The sequence below is a fragment of the Canis lupus genome, chromosome 35, assembly GCF_011100685.1.
Source record: "Canis lupus familiaris isolate Mischka breed German Shepherd chromosome 35, alternate assembly UU_Cfam_GSD_1.0, whole genome shotgun sequence".
Taxonomy (NCBI): Eukaryota; Metazoa; Chordata; class Mammalia; order Carnivora; family Canidae; genus Canis; species Canis lupus.
This window is the reverse complement of record NC_049256.1, coordinates 16,901,459-16,926,816: the sequence shown is the minus strand read 5'-3', so window position 1 is coordinate 16,926,816 and position 25,358 is coordinate 16,901,459. Positions and strand designations below refer to the sequence as shown.

General features: G+C 42.1%; 1 protein-coding gene across 12 annotated transcripts in view; it reads left to right on the top strand.

The window, feature by feature from the left end:
- ATXN1 (ataxin 1) overlaps positions 1-25,358 on the top strand; it is a 406,723-nt gene that overhangs the window by 236,923 nt on the left and 144,442 nt on the right. For all 12 annotated transcript variants that reach the window (XM_038584226.1, XM_038584222.1, XM_038584221.1 and 9 more), the window contains one exon: positions 16,961-17,087. The gene's annotated coding sequence lies outside the window, so the exon portion shown is untranslated. The remainder of the gene's footprint in view (positions 1-16,960; positions 17,088-25,358) is intronic.

The following is a 25,358-nucleotide window of genomic DNA, read 5'->3' as shown; positions in this document are numbered from 1 at the left end:
AATGTATTTTCTCTGTGATTCTTAATAACATTTTCTTTTCTCTAGCTTACTTTATTGTAAGAATACAGCATATAATAATGCACATACAAAATATGTGTCAATTCACTCTTTTGTGAGGTTTTCAGTTAACACTAGGCAATTAGCAGTTCAGTTTTGGGGGAGTTAAAGTTTTTTGTGGATTTTTGACTGCCTTCTGGGTTGCTATGCAAGATTTCCTTTGAGGATGGGGTTCTGGCTAAAAAACAGACAAAATCGTACATTTGAAAAAAAACTGCTGTTGGTGATGAGAACTTACCAAAAATTATTAGAATTGGTTATAATTCATTTTTGGTTTTAAAAATCGATATCCTGCATTTGAAGCAAGGGATGTTGCTTGTTTTATCCATTTCTGAACCATGTACCTTATCTAGCATCACTTTGCACATGATACACATTCAGTGAAATATCTGATGGGAATTATTTTAGGAATTTTATTTGCATACTATTGCTATTAAATTGACTGTTGGTCAATTTAAATAGCATATTGCCCATTCAAAAGCAACTTGTAGAAATATAAATGAACTTTCCCCTTACACTCTTTTTCTCTATGTAAAACTTGGAGTGCACTAGCTGCTTTTTTTTTTCTGTTTCCCCTGTGTTGTTGAGACATTAACTTTTATAATTTGATGCCTTGGACCTGGTTGACACTCTGATTCTGTATGTAGGATTGAGCTTTGTAGAAAATAACAGTTAATTGTATTTTTTTTAATGCTTAAAATGATATTCTGGGCAAGTTTTGTTTCTTTATGGACTGGAGCCAGAATCCTACTGTTTTTCAATTTGTTTAAATGCAACAGCTTATACAACATATGTACATGTTCAGTTGAAGATAAAGGATATCATTATTTTTAGCCTATTACAAAGAAAACCACATTCTCTCTTAAATGTCTTGGCATAAAGTAATTTGAACACAATTTCTGCACAAATCATTTTCAAGAGATTGGCTGTCAAGTGTATTTTTTAAAGTAGCACTCTCTCAAGAACCAATGAGACTTTGCAAATTTAGATATATTCTCAGCCTGAAATGTGGTTGAAGATGTCAGCTTTTAAACAGCACTTTGAGAAGTAGTTAGCTTAAAAGTATAGCAATTCAGAGCACACCGAGAATGATTTTGAAGAGTAAAGTCTTGATACACTAGAAAGAAAGTTGACAGATTCACTACAATTAGTAGACAAGCAGGTACAACTCCCACTTATAAAAACTTTTCTCATCTACCACACTTCTGATACTGGCCTAAGAAAATGTTCAGCAAATCCTTACTCCTTTCTAGCATCTGGTTCTGTTGTGCAAAAATTCTCCCAGCTTTCTTCTGTACTACACAAACAGAATAATAGCATTGTGACCCACTGCCTCTTTTCTTAAGGATAAGTTAGGCCCATGAAAAATGATGGGACTGAAATGTGGTTTCGATGTGTGCATGTGTGTGCATGCATGTGCACATGCACTCATACGTGTGTGCACACAAGCATACATGCCCAGACCCACATGTTTGCTTGAGTGCACATATTTGAGGAGGAAAAAGTGACTCAAAACTCAGTTCCCAGCTTTTACCACCATAGCCAATTTATTTTACCATAAATTCTGACTTTATGCTGCCTATTGTGTAAAGGTTTGTTAGCGTGCCCCCTGCTTCAGCAGGCAAGATGGCATTATGTGGAAGTTGTACCTTCTCCACTGTGAGAACCTGAATATTTAAGGATTGGAGATTTTTGCCTGATATCCTTTAGCTTGGCATCTTCAACTGGTGGAGTTTGGTAATCATCTGTAGGCATCAGATTAAATTCACAACTGAATGAAGTGTAAGTCCCCTGAGTGTTTGTTATTCTTCTCCCATAATAAAGGTTAACCATTGCCTGTTGCCAATCTTATCAAAATACTAGAAAACATTATGGCTTCTCAGCGGTCTCTGAAAACCTGACCCAGCTGCATTTTTGGAATCATGTCGTATCTTCCTGAATTTAGATATATCCCTGAGGCCCACTTCCCTTGTATGGACACACACTCACGTACATACTCACACACGCAGGACACATGCAACAGAAAGAAAGAACAGCACATACCACCATCCTCTTCAGTGAGTCTATAGTCCTCCGCCCCATCCCACGAAATGAGTGCTGGGTGGATGATGTGAAATTGCTGCAGCAAATTTTTTTAAAGATTTTATTTATTTATTCATGAGAGATCCAGAGAGAAAGAGAGGCAGAGACACAGGCAGAGGGAGAAGCAGGCTCCCTGCAGGGAGCCCAACATGGGACTCGATCCCAGGTCTCCAGATCATGCCCTGGGCTGAAGGCGGGCTGCCCTGGGTACCAAATTATATGACCATCTTCCTAACAGTTGGCTCTTTTAAAATTACCAAGAGGCCTTAAATGGTATGGACTTGGGGGTTGAAAAAAATTGCATTAAAATCCATTTCTCTGCCACTTGGAAGTTTCATGGTCTAGGCTGTCGCTTCATCTCTCGGAGCTTGTTTTGTCATTGGTCATTGGGAATACTAACAGGGTTTGGGGGGAGATTAAATGAGAATAAAAGAAATTCAGTTTTTGTTAGCTTTCATCTGAAATTATCAAACTTGGGGATCCCTGGGTGGCTCAGCGGTTTCGCGCCTGCCTTTGGCCCCGGGCGTGATCCTGGAGTCCCAGGATCGAGTCCTGCGTCGGGCTTCCGGCATAGAGCCTGCTTCTCCCTCTGCCTGTGTCTCTGCCTCTCTCTCTCTCTCTCTCTCTCTCTCTCTCTCCCTGTCTATCATAAATAAATAAAAATAAATCTTGAAATTATCAAACTTAAAATGGAAGAATGTATATCCCTAACACACTGCAAGTGGTGCGAGGTGGCAAGAAAGGCTGGCTTCGAGGATGGAAGAATAAGCAGCCACTTCTGACAACTGACTTAGAGCACCTGGCTCTCCATTCTGGCTGTACGTTAGAATCCCATCACCTGGGCTGCAGCCCAGGCCAGTTAGGTGAGGATCTCTGCAGGTAGATCCCAGGCATTAGGATTTTTAAAACTGCCCAGGGGATCACAATGTACAGCCACGTTTGAAAACTGATGCTCTTTTAGGGGAGATTTGGGTCTCTACTTCTTCCAGTGGATGAATGGGTGATACCTGGGGTTCTAAACCTTATTTATTTATTTATTTATTTATTTATTTATTTATTTATTTGCGTAAAGCAGGGACTTGGACAGCATACTAGAAGTATATTATGTCTGGCTTACTATAAATCAGATTATTAGGCTGTCTCCAAAGAGCCAAGTTAATAGGTGGGTATTGGGGATGGTATAGAGAACAGAAGTATAGCGATATCTAAGGAGGGGAAGCAGTTCACTAGAGGGGTATAGACATGGAAACAAATGGAATTAAAGAACAGAAAACCCAGCAATTTCAGGCTACTTGTTGCTTTTGGAAATTAGTCCTTGCAAAGGCACCACCTAGGAGCTGGTTGCCTTCCCTGAAAGCTCAGGATTATCCCTGAGGCCCTGTTCGGTCAGGACCTTGAAAATTTGTTATATCTTCAAAATGTGGGATGTATTCACTGTAACCACAAAGTCAGTTAAAGGTAATTTGTAAAAATTAAAAATAAAAACAAAAACAAAAAAACCACAACACACCACCACACCTTTTTAAAAAAAGAGAACAGACTGAAATAATTCCATATGCAAAACCTCTTTGACCTCTTTTCAAGAAGTGGTGCTGGGGCAACTGGGAATCACGTGAGATACATGCAAAAAAAAAAAAAATGAAAACAGGACCCTTCACACTATATACAGAAGATTAGCTAAGATGAGTCAACAAGCTTAATGTAAGATCTAACCTAAAAATCTCTTAGAAGAAAACAAAGGAGTGCATCTTCATGACCTTGGGTTTGGTGATAGATTGATTCTTAGATATGACACCAAAAACACAAGGAACAACAACAAAAAATAGATAAATTGAACTTCATCAAAATCAAAGACTTTTGTGACTCAAAAGACACTAGCAAGATAGTCAAAAGATAACCCAACCCACAGAATGGGAGAAAATACTTGCAAATCATGTGTTTGATAAGAGTCTGGTTTCCAGAATACGTAAAGAACTCTTAGAACTGAACAACAAAAAGACCAACAACCCAATTTTTAAATGGGCAAAGGACGTGGGAGACATTTCTCCAAAGAAGATACATAAATGGCCACCAAGCACATTAATAAGATGTTCAGCATCATTAGTGGCTATGGAAATGCAGTCCAAACCACAATGAGATCCCACTTCATACCCATTAGGATGGCCATCATGAAAAATAAAAGGAGAATAACAGATGTTGGCAAAGAGGGGGGATCGGAGACTATACATTTCTGCAAAATGGTGCAGCCACTGTGGAAATCCGGTTTGGCGATTCCTCAAAATGTGAAACATGGAATGACCATGTGATCCAGCAATTCCACCCCTCGGTGTACACCCAAAAGAATTGAAAACAGGCATTCAAACAAAAATAGGAAGAAGAATGTTCAAAGTAGCATTCTTAGTAATAGCCCCCAAATGGAAATAACCCAAATGTCTGTCAGTTGATGAATGGGGAAACAAAATGTGATCTATACATACACTGGAGTGTATGTAGCCAGGAAGGGAACGCAGGGCTGATGCGGGCTTCAAAGTGGGTGAATCCTGAAAACGTGATACTAAATGAAAGAAGGCAGCCACAAAAGGCAGCCACAAAAGGCCACAAAAGGCCACATGAGTCCATTTATATGCAGCTTCCAGAATGGTCTGAATTCGTAGGACAGAAAGTAGGTTGGTGGTTTGCAGGAGCAGAGAAGAGAAGAGAATGAAGAATGAATATGGACTTCTTTTTGAGATGATGCAGATCTTCCAGAATGAGGTAACAGTAAAAACCACCGCATCGTACAAGTTAAAAAATGATTAAAATGATGAGTTTTATGTTAGGTGAATTTTATTTCGATTACAAAATAGCTCTCTTGACCCTGCCTGCTGTCTCATCTCTAATCCTGCTCCAGTGGCCTTAGACCACTTAGCCGTTACTAGAGGTCTTATTCTATCCGTTTTCCTTGTAATTCCACTCTGACCCTCTCCTTTGTTGTCTCCAGTGTCCTACTTCTGCAGAGTCATGTACACTGATCTCTTCCTTACCAGAATTTCCATCCATCACCCCTCTCAGCCTTTGGTACCCAGCAGAGCCAATAGGGGGAACATGGCAGGCCGTTTTCCAATCTCCATCTGCAGATTCCAAACCCGACCTGGAAAGCTCAGAATCTGTCCAGACAGAAACTCAAGCGCCTCTTGCCTACCCGAGGGGCCTTCCAGCTTTTGAAATTAGAAATCGGGTTTCCAGTGTGGCTCTGCCACATAGCTGGACACATCCGTCACAGCATCACCAAGGACTGTTAAGTCTTGAGAACAGTTGGAAGAACTCACCCTGTATTTCCTGGCAGGCACAGGTGTGTGTATTCCTGCAAACTCACAGTGAAAATCACACGTACAAATATGTAAATTTGTGTGTGAGATGTGATGCTGTTACTCACAGAGCTTAAGTGCTTTTAATTCTGGATAATAGATAGCTCTGATAGCTTTAGAGATTGATATCTGAGCCTACTGAGTGGTCCACATGTGGAAGGAAACTGTATTTGTCATTCTCCTAATTTTTTCCCCTTCTTTTTTTCTTCCTCTCTTTTTCTGCTGGGGTCAGCAGAAATGGGGATCTATTTTTTTTTTCTTTGTAGATCAGTATTATTATGATTATGATTATCTGAAAGACCTGTATGGGAGGAATGCTGCAATCTGAATTAAAAATAGCATTTTATGCCCGCCCACACACAGCACTTGAGTGCTCTGAATGCCTTTTATAAATGCAGACTTTCTGCCTGGCTAGATAAAAGAAGCTGTCACTTCATTTCCATAACGAAGTCATTCCCGGGAGAATTCCATTGTTTTAGCAATAGAATTTTTGTAAAAGGCCTCTTATTTTGCCTGAAAAAAGGTAACAAAAATGAACTTTTGAGAGCTTATTCGACAAAACAATTAAGGAGCGAGAGATTTTCTCCTCTTTTGATATGTTGGGAGTTGTTAAGTGTGAGAATCCCCTGAGCCATGATATGAGCATAAACCCCTAAACCTGGAGGATGAAGGAGGAGGAAAGAACACCCCTTATTCTTTTTTCTGATAAGTGGAGGAGGGGATGCTGTTCCCTGAGAATGTGTGCTCTCCAGCCATGTGACAAACAGATGTTGCTAGACTTTGGAGTTTTTTAATATTTATTTTTAAAGAAATGCAGGAAACTTTTAGAATGCTCATTATGTCAAGAAACTCCTTGGGATTTTTTTATGAAACATGCTCATCAGGTATTTTGATCGAGTTTCAGAACCAGGAAGGTAAATTGTGGCTGCATCTTGCAGGGGTCCTTTGCTCAGAAAATAACACTTGGTGTTTCCCTTTTTTGGGCTTAAAACATTGTAGCAAGTGGAATAGGAGGTATTACTTTAGACAATGGTACCTGTAACTGGCTCAAAGAGGCTGTGTGCATGCCCACGCCCTCCAGTACCCCCTCCCCCATGCTCCCCACTACCACAATGTGGATCTTTGCTCCAAAAACGGTATCAAGTCTTCACTTCCAGATTCATAGAAAATGAATAATTGTATTTCTTGGTAGTTCCCTGGCACCAGGTAGCCCACATCAAAGTATACCTGCCTTTGGTGTTTCAACAGGTAATCCCTAGACTTCATGCCAAGTGGCATTTCTGTTACTTGGTATTTATAGCTGAGACCGTTGAAATCTTGGTTTTAAGCTAGAATAGTTTTATTAAGCCTCCTCCAGAAGGAGAGAGTTTACAATAGCACCTCTGTCTTATAATACTTTTGTTCTGATTGCATCAGAAAGTTGTAATATTTAAACAAGGAGGCAGCTACCTGGAATAGTATGAAAAAGGAGATTAGAATTTGAGGTCATTAGGGGTGCCTAGGGGCTCAGTTGGTTGAGTGTCTGACTCTTGGTTTCGGTTCAGGTCATGGTCTTAAGAGTCGTTAAGCTCCAGCGTTGGGCTCCCTGCGCAGTGTGGAGTCTGCTTGAGATTCTCTTCCTCTCTCTCTGTGCCTCCTGTTTGTGCTTTCTCTCTCTCTCAAATAAATAAATAAAATCTTTTTAAAAAAATACATAGGGTCATTATTTTTGTTGGCTCTATTAGTTCAATAAAGCAGGCAAAAAGGAAGACAAATTTTTAAAAAAAGGAAGACAAATGAGATTTGCCTAATACAATTACAGGACGTCTCCTTATCCCAACATTATGCAAAAGTTGGGTGATCTTGAGTTTGGGAAAACAGTTCTGTCTTTAAAAAAATCTTTGAGTAGCCTTTATCCTGTAACCATACTCGAACTTACTTCTTTAGCATGATTTGAGGTCCCGGTTGTAGCCGTGCTTTTACACAGTAGTATTTTATTAATTGAAAAGGAAGCTGTGGCTTTGATAGGATGCTTCCAGAGTTCTCCTTTGAATACTTTTGATGAGTGCCATTGCCTGCTTCTGTTCCAAAGCATGGAGATGGAGGGTATGTGGATTCTGTCCTGTTTTACTTTGACCCATCATTTGGTATTTTGTGAAGTCAGACCAAATAAGCGAAGATGCTATCGTATAACCCCTAAGAGTATATATCAAAAGAGAGTGAGGGGGAAATATTTAAATTTCTTTCTTAGAGTTTTTACTAATTGTGCTCTAAATGTTGGTCTGATTTGCTAAATTTTGTTCTAGAGCAAGAAGAGCAGAAATTGAAAGCCAGTTAAAGTCGGAGCACTCCTCCCAAAGGCTCCAGATGGACCATGTAACTGCTCCTGATTTGTAATTGCTTTGCAGATGATCAACACATGAAGCGCAGACTCTGTCTCCACCTTCCCCATCTTTACCAAGCCCTTCTGCAACACCCAAACTAAACACTGCCCTTCTCAAACAGGCATGAATAAAACTCCTTCAGGGCGAAGGTGTGGGATGACTCACAGTGTGTGTGAAAGGGACTTGTAACCCAGAGAATGTGTAGCCGCAGTGTGCTGTCTTGAGCAAGATTCCTTTGTGTCCTGGGCCAAGTGCCTTCTGATGGATTTCAGCATCCCCTCATGAGCAAAGTTTTAAACCAGTAAAGCCAGGAAGAAATCATCCATAAGGAGATGTGCCATCTTGGTTTCACAAACTATAATTTCCTAGAGATGTCAATTCTACAGCTATTTGATGCAGATTAGGTATTTCTCAGATGTATTTTCATTTTATTCTTGCTATGCAGACATACTTTTCACTGGATGCATAATTAAATTTCTTAGCAAACTTTGCTTTATACTAGTAAGGAGATGTAACCAGCATATAGACACCTGCCGAGCCTATATGTGTGTGGATAAAGCCTTACCTCTGTGGGATAAGCTCTGCTAATAGTAGGAAACAGTGGCATGAATCAACATGAATTATGATTTTTCTAAGTGTGATCAAAGGGCTTTTCCCAGCATATTTATCTCTCTGATTATGTGTTCTTCAGACACATACTAATTTTAGTTTTTATTGCTTAAACACAAACCAGTTAATGTCAGTAGAAAAGATCTCAAATGCATGCAAGGTATCCAAGGCTTACCAGTTTGGAAAAAGAATTTATAATGGATAAATCACAGAAATCATTGAATGTTGATTGAATAGGGATCCCATGATACGATGAATAAATCCTCTTCTTCAGAAGTCCATCGGTTTGGGCTCCATCCAACCTTCACCTTCCTCTGTCTCTTCTTAAAATCTGATGGGACACTCATCCTCTCCGGAAAGTTCTACATTGACATTCATTGCCTTTGGGATACAGAGGAGCTTTGGGGCCTCTGTGACTCATGTTTATATGCTCTTTTGTGAGCAAAGTAGAGACAGGCTCTGGACCCTGCTGGGGGGCCCTACTTCCAGAGGAAGAATTTCTGAACTCTGCAGTTTCCAGCAGCCCTGGTTGCTTGTCTTTCTTCCTCAGAACGAAAACACAAAGAGTCAGCTTTGGTTCTGAGTTGAAAAAAAAGAGGCTCTTGCAGAACATTTCATTGATTGAGCAGTTTCCATAGAGGCTTATGTAATGATTTTTCTCCCAAGTCACCAGAAAGGGAGCTCTCCCATTTGGTAACCACAGAGTAAAGAGACTTGAGGACATGTCAGAGTGAAAGTAAAATATCACATTCTCAGTCAGTTAATCAAGTATTTATCAAGTGTTTACCATTTATAAAAGCACTGCAAGAAGGCAGATACAAACCCTGTCTTCATAGTTTATTGCAGTCTTCCTGGGGAATAAAATTATTAGTATCCTAAGGAAAATGCATAAGAAACTATCAGAGTTCACATTCTCAGGAAAAAAAGAGCACAGTAGTACTCCGTTATCCACAGGGAACACAAACCATGGATAATACTGAACCCTGTATATAGTTTTGTCCTATACATACAAAGCTGTGATAGATTTTAATTTATAAATTAACAAATTTATAAATGAATTTATTCATGATTATAATTTATGAACTGATAAAGTAGTAAAAAAGTAATAATAACTAATCACAAAGTAGAACAATTACAGCACACTGTCATAAAAGTTATGTGAATGTGGTCTCTGTCTCTCGAAATATCTTCTTCATGTGATGATGTGAGATGTGAACTGCCTCAGTGACAAGGCGAAGTGAGGTGAATGGGGTAGACAGGTGATGAGGCCTTAGGCTACTGTTGCCCTTGTGGCCTTACATCAGAAGGGGAATCCTCTGCTTCTGGAGTTTGGTTGCCTGCAGGTAACTGAAATCACAGACAAGGGGAGGACCGCTGGACTTCCCAGTGAAAGCATTGTAAGCTAGCAGGATAGTAGGATCGGAGTGGGCCTTGGGAAGGGTGGCTTGAATTTTGACCCGTAGCATCCAAGTGTGGACTCTCAGAGATGAAGGAGCTGTGTGTTCTGGCCAATACGACGTGCATCAGGAGGAAAATGTGCTGGGGCCCAACTGTGAAAGGTCTCACCCATCAGACAGTGGACGGTTTCAGCAAGCTGTAGGAACCTGTGAAGGTATAGCATGGAGAAGTTGTATTATCTATCTAACGGTGATGAGTCAGATGGTTTGCAGGAAGAATACTGAAGGCAAGAAGACCAATGAGCAGGCTGCTCTAGGAGGAACAGAGTCTGAGCCAGCATGCAGTGTAGGCATGGAGAGCAGGCTCCGTAAGACTCAACAGCCCATGGGCATGGGAGGAAGAGAAGATGACAGTGATGCTGTTAGGAGAATCAGAAATAAAAGGGGAGGACCGGTTTGAGGGCAAAATTGAGAAGTTTGGAAGCAGACATAAGTTATAGATACTGCATAGATCCAGCAGCTTGAAAGGGGGAGATGGGGGCATCTGGGTGGCTCAGTCAGTTAAGCACCTGCTTTTGGAGTCCTGGGATCAAGCCTCACGTTGGGCTCTCTGCTCAGTGGAGAGTCTGCTTCTCCCTCTCCCTCTGCCCCTGCTCTTGTTCTCTCTCATGTGCTCTCTCTAGTAAATAAAAAAAAAATAAAAAAATCTTAAAAAAAAAGAAAAAGAGAGAAAGAAAGAAAGAAAAGAAAGAAAAAAAGAAAGAAAGAGAGAAGAAAAAAGAAAGCAGAAAAAGAAAAAGAAGAAGAAAGAACAAAAGAAAGAAAAGAAAGAAAAAGAAAGAAAGAAGAAAGAAGAAAGAAAAAGAAAGAAAAGAAAAGAAGAAACGAGCAAAAGCCCGAAAACCCCAGCACACAAACCGAAACCGAACCCCGAAAGAAAGACCACTCCCCCTAAAGAAAGAAAAGAAAAGAAAAGAAAAGAAAAGAGAAAAGAAAAGAAAAGAAAAGAAAGAAAAGGGGAGATGCCAGGCCCGAGGATACAGATTTAAGAACTATATGCCATAAGCAGAAATTAGCATAGAAAGAGAAGAGAAGAGGGCTGAGCCAGTAACCTTGGGGAACACCTACCCTAAGGTTAGAAGGAGTAAGAAGGAACATAAGTCAAGAAAGAGGAACAACAAAATGATGTGAGGAACACCAGATTAGTACCGTCAAGGAGGAATCAAGAGTACTAGGATATTTTGGTTGCAAGAGACAAATAAAACTCAAGGTGACTTAAGCCAAAAAAAAAAAAAAGGAATTTATTATATCTCATATATATTTGTTTTCTATTGTTGCATAACAAATCACTATACCATAGTGGTTTCAAACCACACCCATGCCATTTTGGTTTCTGCAGATACCACAGCTTAGCTGGCTTCTCCACTCAGGTGTTTATAAGGCTGAAATCAAGGTGTTAGTTGAACTGCATTTTCATCTGGGGCCCACTATGCTCTTTAAAGCTCACGCAGTTATTGGCAAAACTTATTTCCTTGCGGTTGTAGGACTAAAGCCCCCCATGCTAGCGCTGTCAGCTGGTGCCTCGCAGCTCCTGGTGTCCGTCTCTGAAACCTTATCATGTAATGACAGAGGTAATACCTTATATTACCTCCTCCCCACGGAATCCATTCTTTCATTTTCAATCTCATTCTTAGAAGAGCCTATCCCTTGGAAGTGCTTGCCTGATTAGGTCAGGCCCACTAAGGATATAATCTTTCTATTTTAAGGTCAGTAAGGGGACCTTACTTTTAGGTACAAAATCCCCTCACAGGGGCACCTGAATTAGTGCTTGACTGAATAACTAGGAGAAGGTGTGTGTGTACCAGGACATAAGGGCAACCTGGGGAGCCACTTTGGATTTTTGTCTGTTACGACATAGCAAAAAAATTCAGGGATAAATCTTAACTTTTGGCACAGCTGGATGCAAGTCACCTCACCGTCATCAGGACTTCAGACTTTCTGTCTTTCGGCTTTGCTCCCTATTGCAAAGCCTCATTCTCAAATGGGCTTTCCTCACAAGGGAGTAAGTACAGCTCTTAGGAGACCACACTCTCATGTTCTAGCCAGTCTGAGAGAGGCTTCTGATTGGCTTTGGTTATGTGCCTGTCCCTAATGTCAGTCATCCTGGTGAGAGGGATATGTATTATATAGTCTTCCAGAACTAAAGCATAGGCCCATCTTTGCACCCAAGTCGGGAGGCCACCCCAGCCAGAAAATGAAAGAAAGGGAGAGAAGTCATTCAAGAAAGACACTGTTGGGGAGAAAGATGAGTCCACTAAATAAAATAAACCTACTGATGAGCCATAACCAAATAGTAGAAGAGAAGTCAGTTAGGAAAAAGCCACTGCTTTAGGAGGCAGGTGAAGCTGTATCTGGTAAAGTACGAGCATTGAATTTGTTCCACACTTTCACGTGTTCATTAGTGAACAAGAGAGAGGCAACAGCCACTGGGGAATGTTGCAGAGCCTGGGGAAGGTCTCCTGGGGATTGCATAGGCTGTGTGTGCTTAGGCTGAGAAGTTTCTAGTAGAGAAGAAAAAGACATGGAGAAATGAAGGGCAGAATTGACCCTGACAGGACCTGAAGCCAGTAGAGGGAGAGCAGACAAGAGCCCAAAAGGCAACAAAAATTTCCCCCAGATTATAAGGTAGGTAAGCCTTTTTGGTGTGTGGTTTTTTGTTTTTTTTTCCAGTGTACCCATCTCCTAGGGATTAAATATGCCCCAAAGATGCTTAGCCTCTGTCTGGCTATATCATTGACTGAAAGGCTTACCTTTACAGCAAGCTTACCTATAGTGGTTCTCAAAGTGTGGTCCGCGGACCAGCAGGCTTACCTGGGACCTTGTTAGAAATGCAAGTACTCTGGTCCCACCCCAAGTCTAATGAATGAGAAGAAACTGGACAGGGTGGGGGGAACCCAGGTATCTGTGACCTCCAGGTTTTCATAAGACCTCCAGATTTTTCTTTTCTTTTTTTTTAAGGTTTTATTTATTTATTTGAGAGAGAGAGAGAACACGTGCACGTGTGCACGTGTGTGCACAAGCAGGGGGAGGGGAAGAGAGAAAGAGAGAAGCAGACTCCCCAGTGAGCAGGGAGCCCAACATGGGACTCATTCCCAGGACCCCAACATTGTGACCTGAGCCAAAGGCAGTTGCTTAACCGACTGAGCCACCCAGGTGCCCTGACCTCCAGGTTTTTCTGATAACGGTTCAGGTTCTTGAGCCACTGCCTCAGAGTGTCCGCATCCCTCTATACACCCCCCAGGGTTTCCTTAACAGTGGTTTTGGAAAGCAGTGAGAATCAAGGATCTATATGGCAACTGTTGAAAAGCCCCGAATGACTAAACACATAATAATGGGTTGGAAGAACAAAAGAAAGGCAAAATTGTGACTTAATTGTTCTCCAGCTCATGGAGGGCTTTCATGTGGACGATAGGCATCATAGGAGCTGCGGGATCCCAGAGGACAGAGACGGGTGGGAAGGGCTTAAATTACAGCTGTAGAGTAGTCATTCCTTTGGTGTAAAGGTTAAGTCGTGGAACAGGTTTTGGATATGGATCATTTAATTTAAATTCAAGCTCTCCTGCTAGACACCGTGAGGAGGCTGCAAAAGAAAGGCACGGCAAGGTTTCTTTCATCAAGGAGCTTATAAACTTTCTGAACCTTCAAGACTTAAGTAAATCCAGTAGAGTATAGGAAGGCAGTATAATGGAGTGCTGAATTGAAAAGGACCTGGAGTCAAAATGTGTGGTAGAGACTGTGAGTGCTGTGGGCAGTCAGGGGAAGGAGACATTGGCATTGTGTCATCTTCTTCTCTGGACCAGAGGAGGAAACTGTCAGCCTGGCATGATTTCCCAAGTCTGATGATGGAGGTATTGGATGCTTAGATTCCAGAAGAGCTTTTTCCTGCTCTCCCCACCCCTCACCCCCCATCCACAAAGTTTGCTAAAGTTCATCACAATTGCTAAGTCAGAGTGAGGATTTGTATTTTCAAGACTTTGGACTTGAAGTATTATTAATTTGGGGGTTTTGGTGATATGAGAAACTTGTAGGAGAAATTACATTTCGTCCTGGATGTCTTTAAATGGGACAAGGCTCAAGTAGACGTTTGGCTTATTTGTTTCAAACAGACTTTCAAACTCCCTTCATTCACGGGGAGGACATGAATGAACCTGTCTGAGGATGCCTTCATTTTGCAGGATGAAGAAAGCGAATTAGCTGATTTTCCCTAGTGGAAGGATTAAGTCGTACCAGATCGGGGGTGATAGGGAACAAGAAAACACTTCAGATGAACATAACACTTCCATTGCTTTTTATTGCTTTGCATCATGCTGCTTGCCTGGGTAAATAAACAGGTAACCAAGCCGAGAACCAAATGAGAAGGCTCACAGGACACTCTTGAAGGTGGACATCAGTGCTGCCTGGAGTCCAAGAGAAAAATGATAAAAACATCTTAAGAGTGAAGAGGAAGCCAGCAAATTTGGAACCTAATGCAAGGCACGAGGAAGATTTTTTTCAGAAGTTTACATGTAATGTGATCTGTTTTTAGCCCTTTTGGGGGCGGGGGAGGGCTTTCTTAACTCCAGCTGTGGCATGCAGGTGTTAACAGAGCTTCCTTTTATTTCACTGTGATGACTGGGTGACAGGGTGACATGAGATGCATTAGGAAACCGGAGGCTTCCTCTCCTGTCACATCAAGTATAATACCTGCATGGAATGGTGCTCCTCTAGCAGAAATTACTAGTGTTTGTTGTGCTGATGGCCTGGCGGTCAGAAAGAAGAAATCATCTCTTCTTTCAAGGTACTGAGAACAGTTGTGTTGCTCGTTTCTTGACAAAGGAGGCCCCGTTGAAATGGCCAGAAAAAAAGAAGATAAAAATACGAGACATTGGGCAGCCCTGGTGGCTTAGTGGTTTAGCGCCTGCCTTTGGCCCAGGGCGTGATCCTAGACACCGGGGATCGAGTCCCACATCAGGCTCCCCGCAGGGAGCCTGCTTCTCCTTCTGCCTGTGTCTCTGCCTCTCTCTCTCTCTCTGTGTCTAATAAATAAATAAAACATCTTAAAAAAAAAATACCAGACACCGGTCGCATGTATCCAGTCCGGTCCCATCATGCAGAGGCTGTGTCCCCTACCTGGCTAACTTCTCTCAAATGGTGGTTTTGTAAGAAAAGCCTTCCGAAGCCCATCCCAAGTGAAGTATTCCCAATTATGATCGCAAATCCCAGTGTTTCTTTTTCCTTCATAACGCACACCCAATTTTCAAGTGTCACACATGGCCTGGCGAGGGTATACACTGATTGCCGTGTCTGTCCCTCCTGAGACACTGAGCCCCTTGAAGGTATAGTCCTTGTTCATCTTGCTTCACCATCATGAACTTAGAACTTGGTGCATACAGTAAGCACCAAGTAAACATCCATCCAGTGAATGAATGAACGGGTGAATGAATAGGAAAGCACATTGTACACCTGAAACTAATATAGTGCTATCAATTATGTCTCAATTAAAAAAAGAGAAGACAAAAGCACTTTGTAAACTGTATTCACTATAAAAGCCCTGGTGAATCATATTCGTGGCAGGTACCTCCTTTCTCCTCTCTGTCCTCATTTTCTTCTCTCCAGTTTTTAGCTATTTGGAGGGATACTTGTCAGGGTTTCACCAATTCCAAATAGAAGATTTGCACTTACTCATTTTTGCCTTTTGTTGTTGTTGTTCTTTTATGATAAGGACCACAATTTTCCCTCGAAAACAGTGTCAACGCCCACAGCGCTACTCCTGAGCCTCCCGCCTTTGCACGGTGTGCTGCGGCTCTGAAAGGGAACTCACTTGGGGATGATTTGTTCAGGAAGCAAACAGGGTTCTAGCAAAGTTAGCACTTGAATTCTCTGTTCCTCACTGTCCCCCAGGCCTGTCACGTAAGTTCCTATACCTCAAGCCTGCTCCTCCAGGACACACAAGTCAAAATAACTTGATAATATTGGCCTGGGGAAAGCCGTTCCTTGGCTCTGCCTTAAAGGAGGGGAAAAAATCAAGAAGTCCAGGTGTGGAAAATATTAAGGATCAGACTATGAATAGGTCTTTTCTTTAAAAGCAACAAACAAACAACAAAATCCTCCCAGTCCTCTCCAGCAGGGCATCGGTGTGGCACTTCTGTGTGTGTGTAAGTGTTATCCTCGGTGGGCGGGAATGGCAGACAGCCAAGTGGAAAATTTCACAGCCCTGCAAAGCTTCAGTGCACTAAAGAGTGTAAACCAGCAATCGGGGGGAGCTGGGTGGCAGGGACCAAATTACGAGGCCCCTGCTCAGGCCTCTGTCACCCACCTTCCACTCCCCACCGCCCTCCCCCCTTCCGTTTGCCTTCCTGCTCTGATCCAAGCCTTCACTTTCTTTCTCCCTGAGTTTCCAGAAGGCTCTGTTTCTGGTCCTGGGCTTCCCCAGGACCCCTCCATGGAAAGGAAGTTTTAGCACAGCAGCCCGAGCAGACTTTTTGCACATTTGGGTGCCCCAGGGGAGAGTTGCCTGTTGGTGGCTAGCCAGAGCTGGCTTTTAAATTCTGGCTCAGAGCTCAGTAACAGGCTTATGACCACTAATAATACTTGGCGTTTACATAGTGCCTTTCTCCTCGGGAACTGTGAGTACTTTGCAAGAGTGATCTTATTGATCTCCCCAACAACCCAGTGAGGTATGAAAATGGCAAGAGGTGATCGTCCTCACTCCCTCCCTTTTGCAGAGAGTAAAAAATCAGGTGGCGTGGTCGGAGGTTGGGTTGCAAGTTGGCATCTCAGCCCGGATTACAGCAGGAGTCCCCCAGAATTGGCTTCAACTTATATGGGTTTGTGGGGAGGGCAGGCATGGGAGGGACAGGGGTAAAAGGCTCACCCAGCCACGCTATGTCTCCTGGGGCAGGAGCAAAAATACTAAATTTCTTCTTTAAGGCGAGAGTACTGGAATATGGTCTTCGGTGGGTGATCAATTAGTCTAATTGATCATCAGACTTCATTTGTTGAGATAATGAGTGATTGGATGAGGCGTTTACCTTTTTCTTTTTCTTCTCTTCTGCTCCCGCGCTAGGTATTTCTCACTCCTCTGGAAGGAAGAAAGAACACGCCTGAGCCTAGGAGCGCTCCAGCTTCTTGTGGGAAGTCTCCATGGTGAAGGCTGAGCCAGGGCTACCTGCGAACGGCGCGCAGTGAATGTCGTAAGTTAACAAGAGCAGCATCTGCAGTGGCTTGCCTTGCAAGGATTTGTGAATCATTGCATGTCACCGAGCCAGGGTGATGAAGGGGCATTAGCATGAGCTCCAAGTGATCATCCAATTAATTTCTTTTTTTAGAGGAGAGGTTCTGTTTTTATTTGCCGTGAACTTGCCTTTCTCTCCGCTTTCCGTGGGGCACTGCTCATTATCTACCTCTGGTATAAACGGGTGGAAGACAGTGACTCTTTCACTGGTAGAGCGCCCTTGCTCCTGGGACATCACACAGTGTCAAATTTAGAGCAGACTCTTGCAACTGGGCTGTCCCAGTTCTTTTAGGTTGGGGGGTAGGGGGTAAAATTCTCAGGCCTAAGGATTAGCAAGGAGAATTTCCACCAAGCAAATATTTTTATTTAAGGGAAGTTTGTTGTTGTCAGTAGTGGTGGTTGGTTGGTTGGTTCTTGGTATGAATGTTTCTGGGGTTTTTTCCTGGCTTTCAAATATCTGAGGTGTGCAAATACAGTCAGTTGTTTTGGGTGCTTCTCTTATTCAGAATTGGCTGACTTACTGGTTTTTATCAGGTTGCAGGGTCAGGGCTTTGGGATTAGTAAAGTATCAGCTGCCGGTTGCTTTTCATGAGGAACTTTAGTATCAAGTAGTTGAGGGGATACAGCACACTATGGGTTTCAAGGGGCTTATCTGCCATAAAACATAGGAATCTGACCAGCTCTGTTATTTTCTGGAGTCTTCACCTCATTGTTAGATTGTGCCAAAAGAAAAAGAGTTTATAGGGTTTTAATCAGGAAAGAATCCAGCTGCAGGAAATCCAGGATGGGCTGTGAGTGTATTTTCTTAAAGTTTTAGAAAAGTAAGAACCAGCTCTGACTAGGACTTTGTGTGTGTGTGTGTAAATACATGCACACATGTACATACTTAATGTATATTGTATATTTGTGCATACATTATATACATAAATGCATGTGTGTACATAACATATATATGCACATATATTTTTATAAATATATAAAATAAATATACGTAAAATTTTCTATAATAACTTCTTCACTTCTTAACAATTCAGTCGGGAAACTTCTCCAGGCATTTTTCACTTATATTTCTCCAGTTGCACAATGATTTTGAAAAAGCAAGGTGCAGCCGTATGAGGGCATATATCAGGGAGAAAAAGCATTAACACTGAAAAGAAAAATTTCCGCTGAATATTTTTTATTTCGTGGTTTTCTAAAAATGTGTATTTAAAATATGCATCTTTATCCCCTGTTTCCTCAGGGTTAAGTAGTCATATTAAAATAAGCTTATTAAATTAAAAATCTCCCAGTGCCTCAGTGTAAATGGTGGGAAACACTGGCGTTTTAATGTGTTTCCATTTTGTACATATGTTCACATTGGTTCCAGTGGAAATATACAGCTCCTGGAATCACCAGACCTGAATTCTATTCCTGGTCTTACGGTTGAGGTCAAGAAAATCTGGAACAAGTCACACGTTATAACCCCCATCAAGTGCTATTTTGTTAAGTCTGTATATTACCTTTTATTTTGTAAATCTGTATGCAACAACAAGTAACCTGTTAATTTGATCCGTTGACATCTTGGTTTGAAGACCCATAAGGGGCACAGTATTGTGTAGGCACTTTAATACTTACTAAAAAAAAAAAAAAAAAAAAAATCTCTCTTGTTGTAAAAGTGTCTATGACATATTAAAGAATAATTTGAGTCCTAGAGGATCGGTATATTTTACTAGAAATTATTTTCCGAATCAGATGGCTGATTAGAATACACTGCTGGTGATTTCTCTTTTTCTGGTGATGTTTTTTTAAAGCATTTTTATCCTAGGAAACAAGTGTCTTATGGAAAAGTGCTTTAGGTTTCAGGTTACATCTAAATGAATAATGCAGATACTGTAATCAAAATAGCTTTTGTTTCAAATCTGGTGGGTTCTTTTTTTTAAACCATTGCTTTGAATGCTCCATGTGATACCCTGTCAAACCCCAAACATTAAATGAGGTTTTCAAAGAAGTTCTGAAGTGTAAACTTTAAGATGCCACATGGCCAACTGAAGTAATTTTAAAATCCTTCTGTAAATGGAGTGTGTTGAGAGAAAGGAAGAAAATACTAAATTCTAGTGAACTCCTTCTGTGCTAAGGACTTCCTCTTCCAAATTGCATTTGCTTGGTGTTGGGGGGGGAGGGTTGGGGAGAGTTGCAATTTTCTCAGCAAGTTGTGAAATTAGTCATCTTAGTCATTAGCAATCTTTTGGGATCCTGGTGCATTTTTACACTGAGTTCATATTTTGCCATCCTTGGTTCTCCAAAAGGTGTTCCATTATGATAGGAAAAGCAAGAGATTAGAACATGTGCTTGCGCGTAGATGGGGTAGGAATGTGGATTTATCCATCTTTGAGGAACTACCATAGCAGCCCTTGGAATTAGTGGTATCTGTCCTCAGCCTTCTTTTAAGACTGCACCACAAACTGCCTGCCTCTGGAGGACCCCTCCGCCTGTCCCCATTAGCCCCCTCTCAGATCTGCTGCCATCTTTCTAGCAGGTGAACTTTGCTCTTGAAAGTGTCTCAACCTGGCCCAAAGATGTGGTATCTTGGACATGAAAGGGGTGGTAATGAAAATTCACCTACATGTTAGAGGAGACCTGGGTTTTCTGCGTGACATTGCACTTAACCTTGGAACCCCTAAGGCCCCGTGGACTCGATTTATAAGGAGTAACGTGAGAAAGTTGAGTGAAATGACCGCTGGTGGTTCTTCTGGCTCTGTGGGTCACCTTGCATAATATATCAGCTTGAATGAGGCAGGTCGAATATTCATTTTAGCCCGTTTGGCTTCTAAAAAGTCAGTGATTTGGCACAACTTCAGTTTACAACCGCTTTTAAATTATTGAGCACAGTCTTATGCTAAATAAATAAATAAATAAATAAATAAATAAACCTATCTCATGTTGTCACCATCGTGATACCTACCCTCCTGCATAGCATGACAACTCAAAGGTGCTCATTTGAGTGCTAATATAGTCTTAGTCATTTTTAAAAAGATTTTATTTATTCATAAGAAACACAGAGAAAGAGGCAGCGACATAGGCAGAGGGAAAAGCAGGCTCCCTGTGGGAAGCCTGATGTGGGAAGCCTGATGATCCATCCTAGGACCCTGCGATCACAGCCTGAGCCTGAGGCAGAAGCTCAACCACTGAGCCACCCAGGTATCCCAGTCTTAGTCATTTAAATTGAGAGTCTACCCATTGGTCCTTTTGAAAATAAAATATGAGCCACTTTTGAAGTTAAGTTTTTAAAAACCGTCCACCTCCACACTCAAATATTGCTTAGAATAGGGGCGCCTGGGTGGCTCAGTTGGTTAAGCATCCAACTCTTGATTTCAGCTCAGATCATGATCTCAGGGTCCCCATATCGGGCTCTGTCCTGGTCCTGGAGCCTATTTAAGATTCTCTCTCTCTCTCTCTCTCTCTCTCTCTCCCTCTCCCCTTCCCTCTCCCCTTCTCTCTAAAAACATATTGCTTAGCATATATGCAAGGAGGCAGTGATCTGTATTTCTTTCTTAAGCTTCTCTGCCTCCTTGAGTAGGACTTCTCAAGTTACCTTTTCAAAGCAGCCTCTCCTGACTTCTGTACTCTAGCACCCACCCCATCTCTCTGTACCTGCTAGCATACTTCATTTTCCTTTTAAGTACCTTATATATTATATATTTATTTGTTAACCGTCCATCCCCTCGACTAGACTGTGAGCCCTATGAAAGCAGGGCTATTATTATTATTATTATTATTATTATTACCATTATTACCGGCTGAATCCACAACACCCATAGTGGGCACTCAGCAAATAGTTGAGTGAAAGTCCAAGGAAAGTAAGTGTTCGTGTATGCCTGGGCTTCCCATGTGCAGACTCACCCATTAGAAAAAGGAATATAAACACGGTTCTAATGAGACTTGCTTGAATCAGATAGTCATTTGATTAGGTAGGAGGTGGTGTGGGTAGGAGGTGGCGTGGAGGGAACGACCCATCGAGTTTCTTTTACTTAGAAGTAGATACTAAATGTCTACGATGTGTGAAGTAAATGTGGGAAAGGAAACAATTTGTTTAAAAAGAATGTTTTATAGAACTATCAATAGAGTATGGGGATTTTCTGATACCCTAGTTTTTTTTGTTTTTTGTTTTTTTTTTTAAATCATGCACTGTGTGTATTTCCTCTCCTGTTCCATTTGAGTGGTTTGCTTTATGGGTTGTTTCTGAGCAGCTCGCCTGGCCTTCTGTGAATGGCCATGGCTTTGTCTCTCGCCATCAGATCATTTCATCGCCTTTGAAAATGAGAACCAGGCTTGAAGTGCACTGTCTACCTGGAAAAAAACTCACCATTTACTGAATAGCATCATTCGCATTGTCTTTACTTCTGGATGATGCACAATTTGGAACAAAGAAATGGTCTGCCCCATCCAACGTCTCCTGTGGTGTGAGAGGGGGGAGGTCACAAAGGCTTTCTTCAGGTGGCATCATCCTACATTGCTTTTGAGGAGGGCACAAGTGAAGGTATCTTGGATTTTGTGTGTTTATTGATGCCCCTTTCAGAGGAACTGCTCTGAGTGCAGGAGTTACGCTTTTCCTGGGAAGAAACGAGAAGACCAGAATATACACCTCTGTGCCTATTTATATAGCATTATGCTGTCTTTATAAGCTTCAAAAAATGGCAGCTGAATTTCTAGTCCCCAGAGTAAGAGAACTGCATACACACACTCTGATAAGAGTGATTTGGGAATTTCCTGTGTGTCTGGCAATTTGTACCTTTTAGATTTGCCATCTGTGTCACCACATTCTCTAGCACTAGGGCAAAAAAAAAAAAAAAAAAAGAAAGAAAGAAAGAAAAAGAATAAAAGGAAAGAAAAAAGAAAGAAAAAAGAAAAACCTGAAGTAGATAAGCAGGGCAGGGGTGAAGGGGAAATTTTGCTGTTAGAACGAGGGAACCGGCTTTCAATGGTCCTGTTAGGAGGCCTGCTTGTCCTCAGGGCTCCGGCTACAGGTACCCAGGGTGGTGTCATGTGGCCTTGGATCTCTTAGGGTTTGGGGCTTCCCCCTTTTCCCTGCCCATCTCAGACTTCTTTCAACCAAGTCTCACTAATTCCTGGCCATGGGCCCTCTGGCGGGGCCTCTGCAGGAGCTACTCCTTCTGAGAAGGAGATACACAGAACACCCAGAGATTGTGGAATGGAAAATGCTCTGGCATTTTCTACCATATTCGTGTTCACTGGGGGAATGGGAACATCTGCAGCTTAGAGAGACTGCCTTCTAACGGAGTAGTGCCCAGGTGGAAGTTTTTGTGTTCTCTTGAAGATGAAAATTCACTAAATAAATGATATACTGACTAAAAGACTGTTGGATGCTCAGGTGTCAGTGATATGCACTCAATAGTTACTGCCCTCGGGGTGGGGGTGGGGGGGCAGGTGCCCTGGTTCGGGTAGTGAGGTAGGTGACCAGAGCTGGGTGCTCAGGGAAGCCTTCAAGCACAGCTGCGCAGCAGAATCAGGCCTTGAAGCCGAGATAGATGTTAGCCCCCATGTGCTTTGAGAAGGCAAGGAAGGTTGGGTAGATAAAACCAGTCTCTTACTTACCTGCTCCTGAGCCTGGGCAAATGACACCTCTCCATCAGAACCTTCTTTCCATCAGCGATGATGTTGTAGGACAGCCAACAGAGACATAGAATGGGGATTTGTAGCAGCAGAGAACCATTCTCCTTTAGGATCATTTTGCATATTGGGTTGTAGAAGCCGAGGCACAAACGTGGGTCACTTTAAGAAAGGATGCCATTCAACCCAAGCAGGTATAGAGCTTTCAGCTTGAACTTCGATATGCAGACCACACCCAAAATGTAAGAAAGTCTTTCTCAAGAGGTGTGTCTTTGAAGTGCCCACTGTTGGAGAAGCCTGTGTGCACAAAAGAAGGAATGAGTGGTTAGTGGTGCTGTCCCGAGAGGGAAATAGTGAGGCTCTGAAAATTCTTTCAGGTAGAGAGCAAGTAAGTCTCATGCTTTTGGACATCTCAGGCTGATCGGATCCTTCCTCTTTGTTAAAATATTACTGATGTTTGTGGGACGCCTGGGTGGCTCGGGTTGAGTATCTGCCTTTGGCTCAGGGCATGATCCCAGGGTCCAGGATAGAGTCCCACATTGGGCCCTTTGCATGGAGCCTGCTTCTCCCTCTGCCTATGTCTCTGCTTCTCTGTGTGTGTGTGTCTCATGAATAAATAAATAAAATCTTTAAAAAAATTAAAGTAAAATATTAGTGATATTTGTGATTTTTCATATACTGTTTCATGCCATATGACTTGAACTCTTTTCATTGTTCCTCTAAAAGACTATTGTTTCTCTTTTGCTTTCATACAGAAAAGTGAGGCACAAACAGAAATGAAATAACACTGTTTTGCCAGAAAGTCCAAACAAAATCTGCTGGTTCTTTCTTACTAGCAAATAAATGGTTCCTTGGGATGAAGGTTAAACAAAAAGACAAACAGAAAGATAGCTTCATTCTTTGAATTCCCCCCAATTTTTCACTTTTGGTAAAATAATCTTTTTTTTAATACCAGAAAGTCATTTAACCACTCCCCCAATGTATATTCATATTAAATTTCAAGGGATAGCTATACAATAAAATTATGCTAGGTGGAATCTTTGAAAGAATTCATTCATCTTCTATACATCTTGAACATTAGGTTAACTTTTTGCAGACACTAAAATAAGGATATGTGCATGGTTCAGAAAAAGTAACTCTCAACAAGTATAAAATGCTTTTCAGGCGACATAGTAAAATGAGCTATTTGAAACCTAAGTTGGAGGAAGTCAGCTTTTCAGTCTTTTTTTTTTTTCTATTTGTGCATATGTCCTAAAATGGCATGAGTAGAACCCCCACCCCCCACCGCCCCAAGGAAATACTAGAGTGATACAAATGGCAATCTTCTGAAAATCTTTCATTTCTAGAACTCGGGCAAGGTCTTGTCGCCATGCTTTTTAGACCCTGAGCCATCTTCTTCCACCTAGAAATTCCACCTCTTTCCCTGTACCTTTCATCACACATGTCTTGTCACCATCTGCCTTCCAGCCTTGAGTGTCTGGCACCAGGATGGGACTTATCCACTGTGCCACCAGAATTGCCTTCTTAGGGCCATTGCATGAGTACTGAGCTCTTTCAGAGAGCACACAGTCATCCTCATGGACTTCGGGACACCAACCTCGGTGCAGCATCTAGAAATCAAAACATTCTTGCTGGAGTACTTTTCTAAAATTCTCACTAGGCTGCTCTTCATTTCATCTCCCTTTATTTTTCTCAAGCCTTTGTAGCTTGCATGGAACTGAAAAATTATAATTTCTCCAGGGCTAAAATCCAAGACTTTAATAGGCAGTCTTAATGCGCTGGGCTCCTACGAGTTGCTACCCGCTATAAGCATTTTAAAACTTACTCTGCAGCACATAGAGGATTGGTCACAAAGATTGTTCCCTTCTTCCACTACAGCAAGCCCTAGTTTTCCAGTTTTCTTTGCCTTTCCTACTTTGATCTCCAAGGAGAGGCGGCATGAGCTTAGGATGTTATTGTTCGGAGAGGGGACAGCTATGGCCTGTACAGACAGATTTTTTTTTTCCCTTCCCCTTGGCAACCGGAGTTGCTCTACCTGTTTGCTGGCTCTCATGCTTCTGCTTGTGAACGAGCTCCCTCCCTGCCACCTGCAGGACCCTAATAAATTAGATATACAGATGTCAGTTGGTTCCTGCATATCTGCTGCTCACATAATTCATAAAAGAATCGTTCGGCCTTTATCTTAAGCGAGTTTCTTGCCCCTACTCTGTCACCACCACATCAAGCACAAGTGTAGATATTAAAGGATAGTATGTTAAGGTAAGAGCTGTCCACTGGCTAATGTTAGTCTGTCACTCCCTTTAGCAGAGTACATTAGCTGCCAATGGGTATCTTGTTGCTGTCATCAGAGTTTGTGATCCAGGTTCCCAGCACTGCTGGTGATCTATTCCTGTGTCCCAGCAATGACGCCAGTTGTCCTAGCAACCTGCCGACTGGCACTTCCCTAATGGCGAGCAAGGGAGTGGCAGTGGAAGACAGTGGCCTCCAGAGGGTCAGAAGGGAGTTGGCAGTCACCTGGCTCACAGAGGATTTTCCATCTCCTTCATCTGGGCAGGCCTCCAGGAAGGGACGTCAGTAACATGGGAGAGTCACTTACTCAGGATTGTGGACCACATGATTGTTC